Source organism: Ascaphus truei, unplaced genomic scaffold (assembly GCF_040206685.1).
Source record: "Ascaphus truei isolate aAscTru1 unplaced genomic scaffold, aAscTru1.hap1 HAP1_SCAFFOLD_573, whole genome shotgun sequence".
In the NCBI taxonomy this organism is placed as follows: domain Eukaryota; kingdom Metazoa; phylum Chordata; class Amphibia; order Anura; family Ascaphidae; genus Ascaphus; species Ascaphus truei.
The window spans coordinates 25,231-42,491 of NW_027456905.1; the positions used below are offsets into that span (position 1 = coordinate 25,231).

The 17,261-nt window shown below is 46.0% G+C and overlaps 1 long non-coding RNA gene across 1 annotated transcript; it reads right to left on the reverse strand.

The window, feature by feature from the left end:
- Nucleotides 1-10,070: 10,070 nt before the first annotated feature.
- LOC142485376 (uncharacterized) lies at nt 10,071-15,564 on the reverse strand. Its single transcript, XR_012798407.1, has 3 exons — nt 15,164-15,564; nt 13,487-13,597; nt 10,071-10,174 (listed from the first exon to the last, which is right to left on the reverse strand). It is a non-coding gene; the product is annotated as an uncharacterized LOC142485376 (long non-coding RNA).
- Nucleotides 15,565-17,261: the final 1,697 nt, after the last annotated feature.

Below are 17,261 nucleotides of genomic sequence, written 5' to 3' on the forward strand. Positions count from 1 at the left end.
TAACTTTCAACCCTAACTTTCAACCCTAACTCTTCTCTGATTGGTTAGTACCCAAATGAGTCACATACCTACATTTTCGTATTCCCCTATAACCCTGGGCCAAACAAAAATAGAAAAATAATCCTAACTTTCAACCCTAACTTTCAACCCTAACTTTCAACCCTAACTTTCAACCCTAACTCTTCTCTGATTGGTTAGTACCCAAATGAGTCACATACCTAAATTTTCGTATTCCCCTATAACCCTGGGCCAAACAAAAATAGAAAAATAATCCTAAGTGTCAACCCTAACTTTCAACCCTAACTTTCAACCCTAACTTTCAACCCTAACTTTCAACCCTAACTCTTCTCTGATTGGTTAGTACCCAAATGAGTCACATACCTAAATTTTCGTATTCCCCTATAACCCTGGGCCAAACAAAAATAGAAAAATAATCCTAAGTGTCAACCCTAACTTTCAACCCTAACTTTCAACCCTAACTTTCAACCCTAACTCTTCTCTGATTGGTTAGTACCCAAATGAGTCACATACCTAAATTTTCGTATTCCCCTATAACCCTGGGCCAAACAAAAATAGAAAAATAATCCTAACTTTCAACCCTAACTTTCAACCCTAACTTTCAACCCTAACTTTCAACCCTAACTCTTCTCTGATTGGTTAGTACCCAAATGAGTCACATACCTAAATTTTCGTATTCCCCTATAACCCTGGGCCAAACAAAAATAGAAAAATAATCCTAAGTGTCAACCCTAACTTTCAACCCTAACTTTCAACCCTAACTTTCAACCCTAACTTTCAACCCTAACTTTCAACCCTAACTTTCAACCCTAACTCTTCTCTGATTGGTTAGTGCCCAAATGAGTCACATACCTAAATTTTCGTATTCCCCTATAACCCTAACCCTAACCCTAACGTTTATCTCTATGGCAATGAACAGACCCGCTTATTGCCCCCCGGTCCGACCCCCCAGAGATGGACTCCATCTGGACAAGCACAGTCTCACCAAGTATGTGGAGGGCACTGATCGGATTGACATGTTTCTAAGGAACTTTGAAATGCAGTGCCGGTGGTACGGGGTGCTTCCCCAGCATAGGGTTGCACGCCTGGACCCGCTACTCTCCAGCTTGGCTAAACAGACTTTGATGGCGCTTACAGAGGAGTTTGCTGATGACTATGACCACCTGAAAGAACTTTTGCTGTTTCAGCATGGTTTTACCCCTGAAGCTTACCGGGGTAAGTTCCGGCTGGAGGAGAGGCACCCTCAGGAGACCTATGTCACTTATGTGACCCGCATGGCTTTGTATGGGTTACACTGGGTGGAGGGCTCTGAGGCCAAGACTTACCAACGCCTGCTGGACCTCATCTTTCAGGAGCAGCTCATGCAGCAGTGCCCGCCGGCGGTGAGGGCTTTTGTGTATGATAAAAAGCCCAAGACCTACACCGAGGCGGCGAGGATGGCAGATGACTATGTGGTCAGCCGGTCCCAGATGACCGCCAAGGTACCAGCCAAAGCGGTAACCCCACCGGCGCCGGCCAAGAAAGCTGTGAGTACCCCCCAGTGGACCCAAAAGCCGCCTGCGGGCAGCGGGTCACAGAAGGCGGGAGAGCTCCGGCATGAGCGCCGGTGCTACAATTGCAACAGCACTGGTCACATCAGACCAGATTGCCCGGAACCCCTGCGTTCCAACGGACCCTATCGAGGGCAACGCACCCCAGCTGCAAAGCCGGTAGCCCGCGTGCGGGTGGCTTCCACCAAAGAACCAGGACCGGTCATGGAAACAACTCCCAGCGAGACGTCCCATGTCACCCCTACCCCGGTTTCTTCAGTGCCTACAGCCAGGAGCGGAGGACATCACAGCGCAGACCTGCAGCAGACGGACGGCAGGAGCAAGCATCTCACCCCGGTCACAGTCGGTGACCGGCAAGCAGTTGGCTTACTTGATTCAGGAGCTGCAGTGACCCTGGTCCGACCTGATATGGTCCGGCCAGAGGAATTGATCCCAGGCCCTGGGATACAGATCACTGTGGCTGACGGAGAGCCACGTTTCCTGCAGGTGGCCCGCATTTTTTTGGATTGGGGGGTGGGCAAGGGTGTGCGGGAGGTGGGGGTTTTACCAGGTTTGGATGCTGAAATTCTTTTGGGCAATGACCTGGGACCGATGACCTGCACCTACGACCGTGTGCCCCAGCCCGCTGCAGTGGCAGCGGTTACCCGGAGCCAGACCGCGGCAATGTCGGCGGTGGCCACCCCAGTCCCCCAGCCTTTGGGACCAACGTTAGCGGAGGGCACAGAGGAGCCCAGGGAGGTAAGCCAGGATCAGTTGCAACCACAGGCTGACTTACTGTTCCCCCTTACCGTGTCCCCTTCCCCTGACAATGACATGACTGGGGGGGGGCAGATTTAGGAGCCCAGTTTAGGGAGGCAGTGAAGGCAGACCCTACCCTGGCCGGCGTGAGACTTCGGGCGTCCGAATCTCAGGCAGGGGAGGGCACTGAGCGCTGCCTATGGCATAAGGGACTCCTATACAGAGAAGAAGGGAACCCGAGAATAGAGAAGGGATTGACCGGTAAGCGACAGCTAGTAGTACCCCAGGGGTACCGACAGCAATTGTTATGGGTAGCTCACTCTATTCCGTTAGCGGGACATCAGGGGGTCACCAGAACGCGAGCCCGGTTATTGCAGCGTTATTTCTGGCCGGGGGCATCCAGGGATGCGGATGATTTCTGCCGCTCCTGTGATGCCTGCCAGCGAGTAGGTAAGGCGGGCGACCGTGTGAAGGCACCCCTGAGACCCCTACCGATAATAGGGGAACCCTTCCAGAAGGTAGCGATGGACCTGATAGGACCCCTCATGATTCCTAGCAGGTCAGGGAAGTGCTACATCCTCACGGTGGTGGATTTTGCCACCCGGTACCCTGAGGCGGTAGCGCTGGGCACCATAAGTGCCAAGACAGTGGCAGCAGCTTTGCTGAACATTTTTGCTAGGGTAGGTTTCCCTAGTGAGATCCTAACTGATCAGGGGTCGCAGTTCATGAGTGAACTGTTACATTGTCTCTGGGATGCCTGCGGTGTACAGCACCAGCGCACTACCCCTTACCATCCCCAAACAAACGGATTATGTGAGAGGTTTAATGGTACCCTGAAGCAGATGCTTCGGACCTTTATAGAGGCGGAGGGGAAAGACTGGGAGATTCACCTGCAGCACTTGCTGTTTGCATACCGAGAGGTACCGCAAGAATCTACAGGCTTCTCCCCCTTCGAGCTACTATATGGCCGCAGGGTACGTGGACCTCTGGACCTCTTCCGTGAGGGATGGGAGGGGAAGACTACTGCTACTGATGCTTCAGTGATCCAGTATGTAGTAGATCTCAGAGACCGGTTAGAGATGCTTATGGGGGTGGCCCAGGACCACCTCAGGGCTGCTCAGACCAAGCAGAAGCAATGGTATGACCAGCAGGCCGTAGCAGAGAATTCATCCCAGGACAGCAGGTGCTTGTTCTCAAACCCACTCGGGAGAACAAGCTGATGGCTGCCTGGTCGGGACCGTACCCGGTTATCCGAAAGGTGAATGAGTGCAACTATGTTGTACAGGTAGCGCCTGAGAGGCACAAGACATATCACATTAATATGTTAAAGGAATACAGAGCACCGAGTATGGGAGCAGTAATGGCCATTTGTAGCCCACTGCTGGAGGATCCGGCGAGCAATGCTCTGCCTGATCTCCTAGGGGAGGCAAAGCAAGGAAACACTGTTGAGCAGGTAGAGATCGGGGCACAGTTGAGTGCTAGGCAGAAGGGAGAAGCCAGGGACATGCTAGCTCAGTATAGCGCCCTCTTCACTGACATGCCAGGGACCACACATCTCACCAAACACCCAGTACACACAGGGGACCTGCAGCCTCTGCATAAGCACGCTTATAGAGTGTCAGCAGAGGTCAAGACAAGTATGGAGAGAGAGATTGAGGAGATGCTGACCCTAGGGGTAATTACTCCGTCCCAGAGCCCTTGGGCAAGTCCAGTAGTCCTAGTGCCTAAGAAGGACAAAACCACCCGGTTTTGTGTGGACTACCGGTTGCTCAACGCTGGGACGGTGTCAGATGCTTACCCCATGCCCCGCATGGATGAGTTACTAGATGAACTCGCGGGGGCAAAGTATCTGACCACCATGGATCTGAGCAAAGGCTACTGGCAGATTCCCCTGACCCTGGAGGCTAGGGAGAAGTCAGCATTCTTCACTCCAAGTGGCCTCTATGAGTTTTTGGTGATGCCATTTGGGATGAAGAATGCCCCGGCTACCTTCCAACGCCTGGTCAATAGGTTACTGGAAGGGATGCAGAGCTATGCCAGGGCTTACTTAGATGACATTGCTGTCTTTAGTAATTCCTGGGAATCCCACATAGGACATGTAGCTGCGGTGCTGGATAGAATCAGGGAGGCTGGGCTTACCTTAAAACCCACTAAGTGTATGGTAGGTATGGCAGAAGTCCTGTACTTAGGGCACAGGGTGGGTGGAGGGCATTTCAAGCCATAGCCAGCCAAGGTAGAAGCCATAGTTCAGTGGCCTGTTCCAAAAACCAAGAAACAGGTCATGGCCTTTTTGGGCACCGCAGGGTACTACAGGAAATTTGTCCCACAGTACAGCGCCGTGGCCAAACCCCTGACTGATCTGACTAAGAAGCAACTGCCTGTGCTTATTACCTGGTCTCCTGCTGTGAAACTGCTTTCCAGGCACTGAAAGCTGCGCTTGCTGAGGCCCCCATCCTGGCTGCCCCAGATTATACCAAGCATTTTCTTATTCAGACTGATGCCTCAGACTTTGGTGTGGGGGCTGTGTTGAGCCAGGTGGGGGACGACGGCAAAGAGCACCCTGTGGTGTATCTCAGTCGCAAACTGCTCCCCAGGGAGGTGGCATATGCCACCATTGAAAAGGAGTGCTTGGCCATTGTGTGGGCACTCAAAAAGCTCCAGCCCTATGTCTATGGGAGGGCTTTCACAGTCATTACCGACCACAATCCCCTGAGCTGGCTACAGAGGGTATCAGGGGAAAATGCCAAACTGCTGAGATGGAGCTTGGCTTTGCAAGAATTTGAATTCACCATTCAGCACAAAAAGGGTAGTGAAAACAGCAATGCTGATGGACTTTCACGCCAGGACTATCCCTCTGAGACTGAATTCATTAATGGTGCCAGCAGTGCCCCACTCCCCGTCAGGGCCAGTGGGCCACAGGACACGCATTAAGAAGGGGAGGTGTAGAGGGAGAGAGGGCGTGGCCCGGTATTAAAGGGGTTGCACCCCATTTGGCCACCCCTGACCGCACCAGGGAGACAAGGGGTTAACTGGGCTGAGGTCCAGAAATGTGATGTAACCCTTGTTATGACATGTAAATGTATTTTCCCCTGTTCCATTGTAATGTCTGGTTACTCAGTGTTTGCATCACACACACACTAGAATCCATCCGGGAGCACAAGGGTTAATAATTCTTTAATGATTATAGCTCTTTGTGTAAGTTTCCCGCCTTTTCGGGCACCATTTTGCAGGTCCCCATTGGCCGCCATTAGGGCTCAATGCATTTCAATAGGAATTTGTGCTGTTTTCGTCCTGTTTCCTGTAGTGACCAGCAGGTGGCGTCCGAGAGGGAGAGCGGCGGTTTCCCATTGAAAGTCAATGGGCTCATTGACTTCAATGGAGATGCCTCGAGGTAACCTAGTTGGCTGCCGTCCAGACCGCAAACCGCAAAGCGGATACAATGTCCTTCAAAAGAGCTAAAATCACTGGGTCAAGTTCAACGTCAATTAGCGGGGAAATAAACTGTTTTAGGGCACCTAGGGATAAAATTATTTTTGCCCCTAGTTCCTAAGCGTCCCCCCACTCGACCACCACCGGGTCCCCGAATCCTGGACCCCCGATAAGGGTCGAACCAGATAGAGCGGGTCGCGCCATAGGCTTTGCCGGCGGCGGCAGAAACGGCTCAGAAAAATGACTAAGTGAGAAATGCTGAATTTTAGGAATCCATATCTCCGGTTCCGGAGGGTTCAGCGGATCAGGGTTTGGGGTATCTGTAGCCACTGCTCCGGCATCGCTGCAGAACCATCCTTGACCCGCTTGGACCAACCCGACGGAGTATGGACCCCCTTGAAGTTCGGGACTTTTCCCATAAACTTCAATGGCAGAAAACCCCCATTGACTTCAATGGCGGCGATTTACCATTGAAAGTCTATGGCGGAGCTGCCCGTTGTTTTCAATGGGGATTTAGTGAAAAGCTGAGATTTCTTTTTCAATGGAGATTTTTGTATTAAAATGATTTAATGTGCATTGGTGTAACTCCGGTTTCTTAGGTCGTAGCAAGTCGCTTTTTGGACCATATGGTGTCCCAGTTCTGGCAATGCGAACTGGGAAGTTTGGACCTGCTAAACCTAACGGAACCGGATATTTTAATACGTTTATGTTTTATGCTTAATAGTGTATCTTAAGGTATGGACAAAGACCCAGAAGAGATTCTTTTGGGCCATAAGGTAGCAGATGGCCCTGGGGACGCCGCTATGTCTAGGATTTAAGTGCTGTTCAAAGAGTTTTATCACCCTCACTGTTTATCCGAAGCCCAAACCAGGGCAGGTCTTAAGTGTTCCAGTTAACACCTTTCAACAAAGGTTTTCCTGCCAGAACTCCAAATGGTAGACTGTCTGGCATTCCTGACGTAAATGTGGGGCTTCAGAAATGAGACCCCCAGAGTTCTACTGCGCATGTGCCAACTAGCAGGGGGGCATGGGTCAGAATGCTTTCCCACGTTAGTGAGTGGCTGGAGGAAATTGTAAACCAATCCCCTGTGCTTAAGGTTAAGAATAGAAGGAGAATGGTTTATAAACTGCTGTCCACCCATATATCCTTTGTCTTCGTTTGCTGATATGGTTACCTGATATCACCTGAATGATTTCCTCACTGCTGAAAGAAATGCTACATCATACTTCTCATTCCCCAACCCTTAAGTAAGTGTACTTCTTGTTCGTTACTGTATTATCTGTTGTGTTCACCTATATTCTAAGGAATAAATACAATTTATTATATCTTAAGCCTCGTTCAGTTCAAACCCAATTATTTTTGTGTAATATTAATAAGCCTGTGGAAGCTATCGTCACAAGGAGGTATTATAGTGTGTATTGTGGGGAGAATTAGTGTGTGTGTTGTTTGGGAGTGATATTCGGGAGGATTGTGTGTGCAGAAGGAAGAATGAGTGAGGGGGGAGTAAGGGAGCAGGATTGAATGAGAGGGGGTCATTGAGTGATAGCGGGGAGGGGAGGGAAGAGTGAGGAGAGTGGGTGTAGGAGGGAGCAGTGCAAGAGACCGTCGGGGGCAGAATACATGGTGAGAAGGGAGGCTGCCTAGAAGCATAAAAATCTACTTCACCACTGTTCTGTACTCTCTTCAATACTCTGTGTTACAGATCTCTCTGGCAAGAAATGGGGTCCAATGGCAAAGACTGCTCTAAATAAGATAGTATAAATGAACACAGAGAGAAATTCCAAAGAGTAACCCAAGAAAATACAAGTGAAATCTAATCGTAAGGTAATTAGTCCCATTAAGTGAAATACATAAAGGAATAGTCCATAAAAAAGCACAAAGGAAAAAAATAGGAGTACTTTATTGTGATGTTACATTTCAGAGAATATAAAATTATAGGAAAACAATTCCACTTTGTTCAGAAAACCAGAAAGTCTTGGTCCCAGGTGGACTGAATTTTTATTGCAAATAAGTTCCTTAATACACAAGTAAAGAATATAGTTACTTATTCTATTCTCTACTGTAAGACGTGCCACATTGCCCAATATTTGGGTACAGTGCCCAGATTGTGACCATGCACTACAGAGGTGAGATTCCCCCAACTCCAATTTGCTACACACTCCAAGAGAGATTATTGTGATCAGAGGTGGAATGAGAGGGGTGAGAAGGGTCGCTGCCCAGGGAGTAGCCTGACAGGGGGTACAGAAATCTCTTTTGGTGCATATATTGCGGAGCTGCATTGATTGACTTGTCAATCAGCTCTGCTGCCTATCCCATTGACATCATGATCCGGCACTGTGATCAGCTGCAGCGCTGACCCAGGTGTGTTAGTGCAGCACTTTACAGGGAGGGAACAGAGGTTGTGGATGACAGATGCTGGGGATAGGCCATGAGTACGGGCCAGAGTAAGGTGGAGACTTTCTGTACTCTGCATACAGGACACTGCATGCATGACAGTGTCTGTGTGTGTGTGTGTGTGTGTATTCCAAGTGTCAGTGTGCATAAGTAAGTGGGCTCTGTAAGTATGCCTGTGTGGCAGGTATAGGGGGGTGGTTCAGCTGGAGGAACTTATCCAGGCACAAAAGCACATAGATGCCCCAGATTATACCACCCCAAATGCTGATAATATCCTGCTGCACTTTACAGAAGATGATGCAGATGTCAGTGGGTGGTGGGTTCATTAAATCCATCCATCATATCATAGCCACACTGTGCATATGATGTACTGAATCAATCACAGGAAGACATCTCCATGGTAGGGGTAGAAGTTAACAGAATATGTCCAGCACTGTGGTGTGTAGCCCATAAATAATAATTGTGCACATTACAGAACATACTTGCAACTGCAAGATCATTTTGCTGCTTGTAGTGTTTGCTCTTGTCCTGTGCAGTGTTGTCGTAGATCCGTCTCTTCAGTGTTCACTGCAATAAAAGTAAGACATTGCATTAATATTACAGAAGTTTGGGAGCTGAAATCCCACTATGCTGCAGACATTTTCCCTTTGCATAAGATTCTTGTGATTATATCTCAATGATGATCAATAACAACTACATCATAACACAGCCGCTCAATACAAAATATGTATTTGCTATCAATGGTCATGGAGGCCAAACGTCACACAATGTACAGATATACTGCTGCGGCCGAGTTTATTCGAGCATTTGCCCGTTCTTGGCCGCAGCAGTAACCTGGCGCGCGCCGGAGGGTGCCGGGCGCACGCCGAAGCAGCGGAGCGCCCTCCGATCGGGGCTTTCTCCCTTCCGCTGCCGGGTCCGTCGGGTCCCCCGGAACCCCCTGCCGCTGTCCCCCACATCGCGGGACACCAGTGCTCCCTCGGGGAGCCCTGGACGCGCGTGCAGGGGGCGCAGGCACCCGATGACGCGTGACCGTGCATAGGTGATGCGCGGCACGCTGAGGGAGTGCGGCTAGCACGCCGGGGCATCCCCCGGCTTGCGGTGCTAGCCGTGCTTCAATAAAACGTGTCGGTAGTGTAGCAAGGATTATTTCTTCCTCTGGTGCATTATGATGGGATGTGTTGTAAGATTCTGCATTATTAGCATCACTGAATCTTTTGGAAACTGAGTAATATTCTATGTTTTAATGCAATATTATGGATGATCAGCCGGTAAAATAAAGCTTACTGTATCTGTAGCCATGCTCTACCCATGATGTGCTGAATCAATGACTGCAGAGTGATTCAGAGTGGTAAACATGACTGGAACTCATCTCTGAATAGAGGACAGAACAGCAGTGCAGAGTAGGAGGTGAATGTATCTCAAATGGAAGACTTAGTAGCTGTGTGGGGAGTAGACAGTACAGACTGATCAAATAAATAGTTAAAGGAGTATCTTCAACATTACTTGGCTTTGTTATCAACATTGAAGTTTCTCTTGTTTTTTCTGTTCTTTAAATCACTACTACTGATGCCATGTGTAACCTGTACTGAGAGATATACTCTACTGGCCTAGATGAAACCATATGATGCAAACAGGATTCATCCCACTCCAGATTCATATGATTGCACCACTTCAACCTTTAATAAAACACATAGAACTACAGCAGTGCGCTACTGCACATGTTCTTGTTATGAATGGTAGTAGATGTGGTCCTTGGGTCAATACTTCATACAGCAGCCACACTCTACTCATGATGTATTGAATCAACAAAAACCTGCATGGTACAGATCACAGGAAGGGTAGAGTAGAGGGGAATATGTCCAATGCGAAACCCTTAGCAGCTGGATTGTGTGGAGTCAACAAAACGACAAATACTAAATGAGAAATATACACATTGCTTATCTGTCTCTGTGTAGTCATTTTCCTCCTCTTCAACTGTCTTTCAAAATTTCTCTTCTGACAGAAAAGAAACACATGGCTTCAATATTCACTGTTCTTCCCTCCTGAAATAAAAGTTAAGCATTGCATGGTTATGATCATACATACAATGAACCTTGCGCCAAACCATGTGATCCAAAGTAAATCCACCTCCCTCCCATAGCTGTGTTCCTTCTAGAGCTTCTACCACACAAGTCATTAATGTTCGTGACACTGTACTGCAGTCACAGTCTGCACACAAAGTACTGAATCAATTACATCACACTGAAAAGGCAGTCTACATGATGCAATAGTTAACCATAATAACTCTGTCATGCAAATGACAGGAAAACCTATATGTATATCATTAGGGGAGAGGGGAAAAATAATTAAAAAATAAGTGCGACAAATAAAAACAGATTATAGGAAAGTAAATCCTTGCCCTGGGAACTTTACAATCTAATAGAAATGTTAGAAGACTTAAAGAGAGGCAGCAGTTGGGGGAAGAAGTGCAGTAGATGACAATGCTTGTCCTTAATGGTGGGTACAATTAGTAGAAAGCACATCTTGGGAACAATAGTTGTTAGCAGTGACTGTGGGTGTGGGACAGTAGCCACGAGTCAAAGTTTTTTAAATGCTTGATTTAAGTCGTGAATTTTAAGATTGGTCTTACATGTGGGTGGAAGAGGTTATGTTGGCATATACTGAGTGTGAGGACGTTTCACATGTACGGTGCAGTGATGGAAAATGGTTTCAGGCAAGTGAGAGAACAGTAGAGGTGAAAGAAGTTTACAGGAGACAGTTATGGTTATAGTGCAAGAGACAAGCAAGGGCATAACGAGAGATCAAAGATGATATGCAAGAAGGAGCAGATTAATGGAGAGCCTTAACAAAAAGGTAAGGAGGAGAACTTTGTAGGTGATACAAAAACTTGATGGGATGCCAGGACAGGGATTTAAGGAGATGAGCAGAGACTGTTGTGGGAGAAAGTGAGATAATTCAAGCAGCAGAGTTTTGCATAGGAGAAAGTTGTGAAGCATGGAGGCCTGTTAGTAGTATGTTAAAATAACCTATAGGATAACAGTATACATTGGAGTTTTAGCAGTAGGTTGAGAGGGGAAAGGGAAGATCTTGGCAATATTACAGAGAAAGAGGCAACACATTTTACCCATAGCCGTGCATGTGAATGGAGATGGAATTGAAGAGCCAAATGTTACTCCTATGCAACATGTTTGATGACAAGATAGATGGTAGTACTGTTTACTGTGATGGAGAAAGGGGATAATATGAGCCCAGTGTTAGACATTAAGTTTAAGGCAGTGGAGTGCCATCCATGAGCATATAGCCAGGAGACAACCCAAGAGTAGGGACTGGATTGCAGGAGTGAGAACAGGGGTGGATAGATTTGTGTGTGTATCATCCGCATAGAGATTATATCTAAGGCCAAAAGCATTGATGAAGTCACCAAATGATAGTATGTAGAGAGAAAGAGAGATCTCAGAACAGAGCCCTGATGTATACCCACAGACAGATCAATAGAAGACGAAGACATGTTAGCAACAGAGATGGAGAATGTGTGACAGGAAAGTTATGATGAAAACCAGGATAGAACTTTGTTACTGATACCAAGAGAGAGTTTAGAATATGAAGGAGGAGAGTGATTGAGAGCATCAAACGCAGCCGATAGATCAAGTAGGATTAGTAGGGAAAAACCTTGGGAATTAGCTTTAAGCACAGTCTGTAGAACGTGCTGTACGAAAGGCAGGTTGTAAAGGATCCAGGAGGGCATGTGATTTAAGAATGTTGACACTAGCAATTAGAAGGCAAACAGCATGAGGGATACAGAGCGGTAGTTAGTAAGGCACATAGGGTGTAGTTTGTTTCTGACAAAAGGGTGACCGCTACAGGCTTAAAGTAAGAGGGCAAAAATCCAGAGAATAGGGAGAAATTGAAGATGTGGGTGAGAGTGGGGACTAAGAGATGCAGTAAGGTGTGAGGGGATACGATCTAGAGGGCATGTGGTAGAGGGAGAATAGAAGATGATTAGCTTCCAGCTCTGTAAGAGAAGAAAAGGAGTCAAGTGCAGAAGGAGATTTGGGTAGAAGGAGAGAAGGGGGAAGGGACAGAAGGAATCTCCTTTTGGGTGGCATCCACCTTGCCTCTGAAGTAGTCAAATGCTTGAGGAGAAGTGAAGGAAGGATGGCAAGTGGGAGGAGAAGGTCAGTGGAGGGAGTCAAATACAGAGAAAAAAAACAGCGTAAATTAAATTTGAGTGTTGATGAGTGTGGAAAAAAGTAGTGTATTTAGCCCTAGAGAGCAGCTTTAAACAGGACAGGAGACATTTTTACTGTAGAAAAATCAAACAAAGTGTGAGATTTCCTCCGTAGGTATTAAGAACAGCGAGTGGAAGTGTGATGAGTGTGTTTGGGAATTTAGCCAAAGGTGTGGGTTAGAGGGATGAGTGTGTCAGAGCCTATAGGGGGCATATAGATAGGAGGATAGCATTGTAAGAGTTAATAAGATTGTTAGTTTAAGCAGAAAGAAAGAGAGAGAAGAGAGAAGAGAGGTTAGAGTAGATGTCAGAGGAGAGTTTAATTAAGCAGAGGCAAATCAGTGGGACAGGTAAGATGCGGTGAGGGGAATGACTGATTGTGACTGATGAGAGCAGAAGAGGTTATGTACAACTAGAGCTTTGTTAGTAAGAGTGGACATTCCAGAGGGCACAGGAGAAGGGAAGAGAAAAGTAAGGAAAGGAATGTGGATTACATTAGATAGGTTAACACTCTTAGTAGGGAGGCCTGATGTGTATATGAGCCGGTCCAAGATTATAAGAGATATCCCCCAACATCAGCGAGCATAGAAGGAGACACAGAGATAGGTGTAGAGAGAGACAGAGATAGGGATATGTAGAGAGAGAAGGGCGTCAAGAGAATGAGACAGATAGGCGTAGAGAGAGGAGACATAGAGAGAGGGGGCTTTGAGAGGGGGGCGTAGAGAATGAGGGAAGGTGGAAGAGAATAGGATGTGCAGGAGTGCATTTCATTGAGCAGTGCAGAAATAGCTGCAATAGAGGTCTGTACAAATGGTGCTTTGTGTAGACACATGCAAAGGTAGGGGAAGGAAAGTGTATAGAACATGTGGATAAAAGCAGGAGTGTGGAAGTTAGAGAAATTAGAAAAGTTTTACAGAGGAGTGAGGAAACAGTAAACAGAAAGAACAAGAGAGAGGTTACATTGGGATGACGTGCTGTGGTAGAGAGAAATGCTAGGAGAGAGCCTCCAGATATTAGAGGACATGAATTGAGAGAGCAAATGTATAAATCAAAACCGGAGGGGGAGGTATAGCACGAAAGCTTGCACAGCAGTTGATGAAGATTATAGTCTTAAAGTTGCGTGTACCTGTCAGGGCACTCAAGAAGGTCAATGCTCACAAGTGCAGAGTTCATGAAGAAATGCTGAATCCAGTTCCCCTCCAATTTAATTTTAATATAACTTTTTCATTCTTCATTACTGCAAAAAGCAAACAAAACAAAACCACATTGCATTACTATTTTCAAAATGGATTGAATGACATATTCAACAGTAACTGTGTGATGCCAATATTGCCTTCTCACGCGTAGGCCAGTACGGTCAGGTACCCAGTACTGATAAAACAATAAGTGCCCGTACTAAGTACCAATATTAATTATAAGGAAATGTAAAATCTCCAGGTCTCTCTCCATCTCTGCAACAGATATATGGATAAGCCCATATTAAGGCATCACGTGACCGGAGCCGTCACTGACTGGGTATACGCAAAGATGCAGGGAGATGCAAAGAAAGGGAGGGAGAGAGACAGGGAGAAGATGGGAAACGGAGGGAGGCACGGATGGCAGGCCTCTCTCTTTCACTGGTGCATGCAAGGAGCTGGTCCCAACATCCACAAAGTGTGTGTGTATTATTGGTTGTGTTTTATGGCGGTAGGAGGATAGTGTGTATATTGTGTGTGTGTGGGAGTATTATATTGTGTGTAGGGTATTATAGTGTGTATATTATGTTGAGGTGCAGAGGAGAGTGTTAGATTGGGTATCTTGTGTTAGGGGGTATTGTGTATATTGTGTTTAAGACTATAATATTATTGGGGAGATTATTATTGAGGAGGTATTAAAGTGTGTATTGTGGGGAGTATTAGTGTATGTATTATTTGTGGGTGACAGATGCTGTGGGTAGGCCAAGAGTACGGGCCAGACTAAGGTGGAGACTTTCTGTACTCTGCATACAGGACTCTACATGTACTGCAGAGGTGAAATTCCCCCAACTCCAATTTGCTACACTCTCCAAGAGAGAATATTGTGATCAGAGGTGGAAGATGAGCAGGGTCACTGCCCAGGGAGTAGCCTGTCAGGGGGCATGGAAATCTTTTTTGGTGCGTATGTTGCCACGTGGCATTGATTGACCGGTCAATTAGCACTGCTTCCTATCACAGTGACATGATCCGGTGCTGTGATCGGTTGCAGCGCTGACCAAGGTGTGTTAGTGCAGCAATTTACAGGGAGGGAACAGAGGTTGTGGGTGACAGATGCTGGGGGTAGGCCAAGAGTACGGGCCAGAGCAAGGTGGAGATATTCTGTACTCTGCATGCCCATCCTGCATGCCCAGGACTCTGCATGCATGCCAGTGGCTGTGGGGTGTGTGTGTGTAGGTATGCCAAGTGTCAGTGTGCATAAGTAAGTGTGCTGTGTGTGTAAGTAAGTTTGCCTGTGTGGCAGGAGGTGTAGGGGGGTGGGGGGCGGGGGGCGGTTCAGCTGGAGGACTTTACCCAGCACAAAAGCACATAGATGCCTCTGATTATATCACCCCAAATGCTGATAATATCCTGCTGTAGATGCACTTTACAGAAGATGATACAGATGTCATCAGTGTTTGGTGGGTTCATTAAATCAATCCATCATATAATAGCCACACTGTGCATATGATGTACTGAATCAGTAACACCAATCACAGGAAGACATCTCCATGGTAGGGGTAGTGTTGAAGTTAACAAAATATGTCCAGCACTGTGGTGTGGAGCCCATACATAATAATTGTGCACATTACCAGAACAACATATTGTCAACTGCATGATCATTTTGCTGCTTGTAGTGTATACTCTTGTCCTGTGCAGTGTTGTAGTAGATCCGTCTCTTCGGTGTTCACTGCAATAAAAGTAAGACATTGCATTAATATTACAGAAGTTTGGGGGCTGAAATCCCACTATGCTAATGACAGTTTCCCTTTGCATAAGATTCTTGTGATTATATCTCAATGATGATCAATAGCAACTACATCATAACACAGCTGCTCTATACAGAATATGTATTTGCCATCAATGGTCATGGAGGCAATATGTCACACAATGTACATATATAGCAAGGATTATTTCTTCCTCTGGTGTATTATGATGGGAGGGTGAGATTCTGCATTATCAGCATCAGTAAATCTGTAGGAAACTGAGTGATATTCTATTTTTTAATGCAATATTAGGGTAAAATAAAGCTTGCTGTATCTATAGCCATGCTCTACCCATGATGTGCTGAATCAATGACTGCAGAGCGATTTAGAGTGGTAAACATGACTTGAACTCATCTCTGAATAGAGGGTAGCACAGTAGTGCAGAGTAGAAGGTGAATGTATCTCAAATGGAAACCCTTAGCAGCTGTGTGGGGAGTAGACAGTACAGACTGACCAAGTAAATAGTAAAAAGTAGTAACTTCAACATTACTTGGTTTTGTTCTCCACTCCTGTTTTTCTGTTCTTTAAATCACTAATACTGATGCCATATGTAACCTGTACTGAGAGTTATATACTCTACTGGCCTAGATCAAATTAAATGATGCAAACAGGATCCCTCCCACTCAAGATTCATATGATTGCACCACCTCAACCTTTCATAGCAATAACATAGAACTGCAGCAGTGCGCTACTGCACATGTTCTTGTTATGAATGGTAGTAGATGTGGTCCTTGGGTCAGTACTTCATACTGTAGCCACACTCTATTCATGATGTATTGAATCAACAAAAATCTGCATGGTACAGATCACAGGAAGGGGTGGAGTAGAGGTGAATATGTCCAATGCAAAACCCTTAGCAGCCGGATTTTTTGGAGTCAATAAAACGACAAATACTAAATGAGAAATATACACATTGCTTATCTGTCTCTGTGTAGTCATTTTCCTCCTCTTCAACTGTCCTTCAATTTTCTATTTTGCAAGAAAATGAACACATGGCTTCAATATTCACTTCTGTTCTGCAGTCTTTCCTCTTGAAATAAAAAAGTTAAGCATTGCATTATTATTATTATAATTATTATTGACGATACATACAATGAACCTTGCTCCAAACCATGTGATACAAAGCAAATCCACCTCCCTCCCACAGCTGTGCTCCTTCTAGAGCTTCTACCACACAAGTTATTCATGTCAGTGAAACTGTACTGCAGTCCCGGTCTGCACACAATCTACTGAATCAATGACATCACACTGTGTCACACAATGTCATGCTAACGACAGGAAACAATCTTTGTATATATCTTTGTATATATAATAATAATAATAATAATAATAATAAAAAAAATAAGACAGGACAGACACTCCTACATTGCAATCAATAGAAAATAACTGGGACAGGCACTTCAAGGATGCATACGGTCCCGGATAAACTGTAGCTACCTATACACGTGTGCCTTGTCTCTAGACTCTGCAAATATCTCTATTTATATACCACCCATTGTGTACTCAGCGCTTTACAAGAGAGACCAAAAAGTACAGGAAATTATTATACAATAAGTTCAACAAACAAAAACAGACAATAGGAAAGTAAATCCCTGTCCTGGGTAGTTTACAATCTAAGAGAAATGTAAGGAGACTTACAGAGAGACAACAGGTGGGGGAACAAGTGCAGTAGATGACAATGCTTGTCCTTAATGGTGGGTACTTGTAGTATAAAGCACTTCTTGGGAACAATAGTTAGTGACTGAATGAGTGACAGTAGCAACGAGTAAAAGCTATTGAAATGCTTCATTTAAGTTGTGAATTTTAAGGTTGATCTTAAATGTGGGTGGAAGAGGGTATGTTGGCATATACTGAGTGTGTGTGAGTTTCACAGGTAAATTGATGGGAAAGGGTTTCAGGCAAGAGAGCGAGTGCGCAGTAGAGG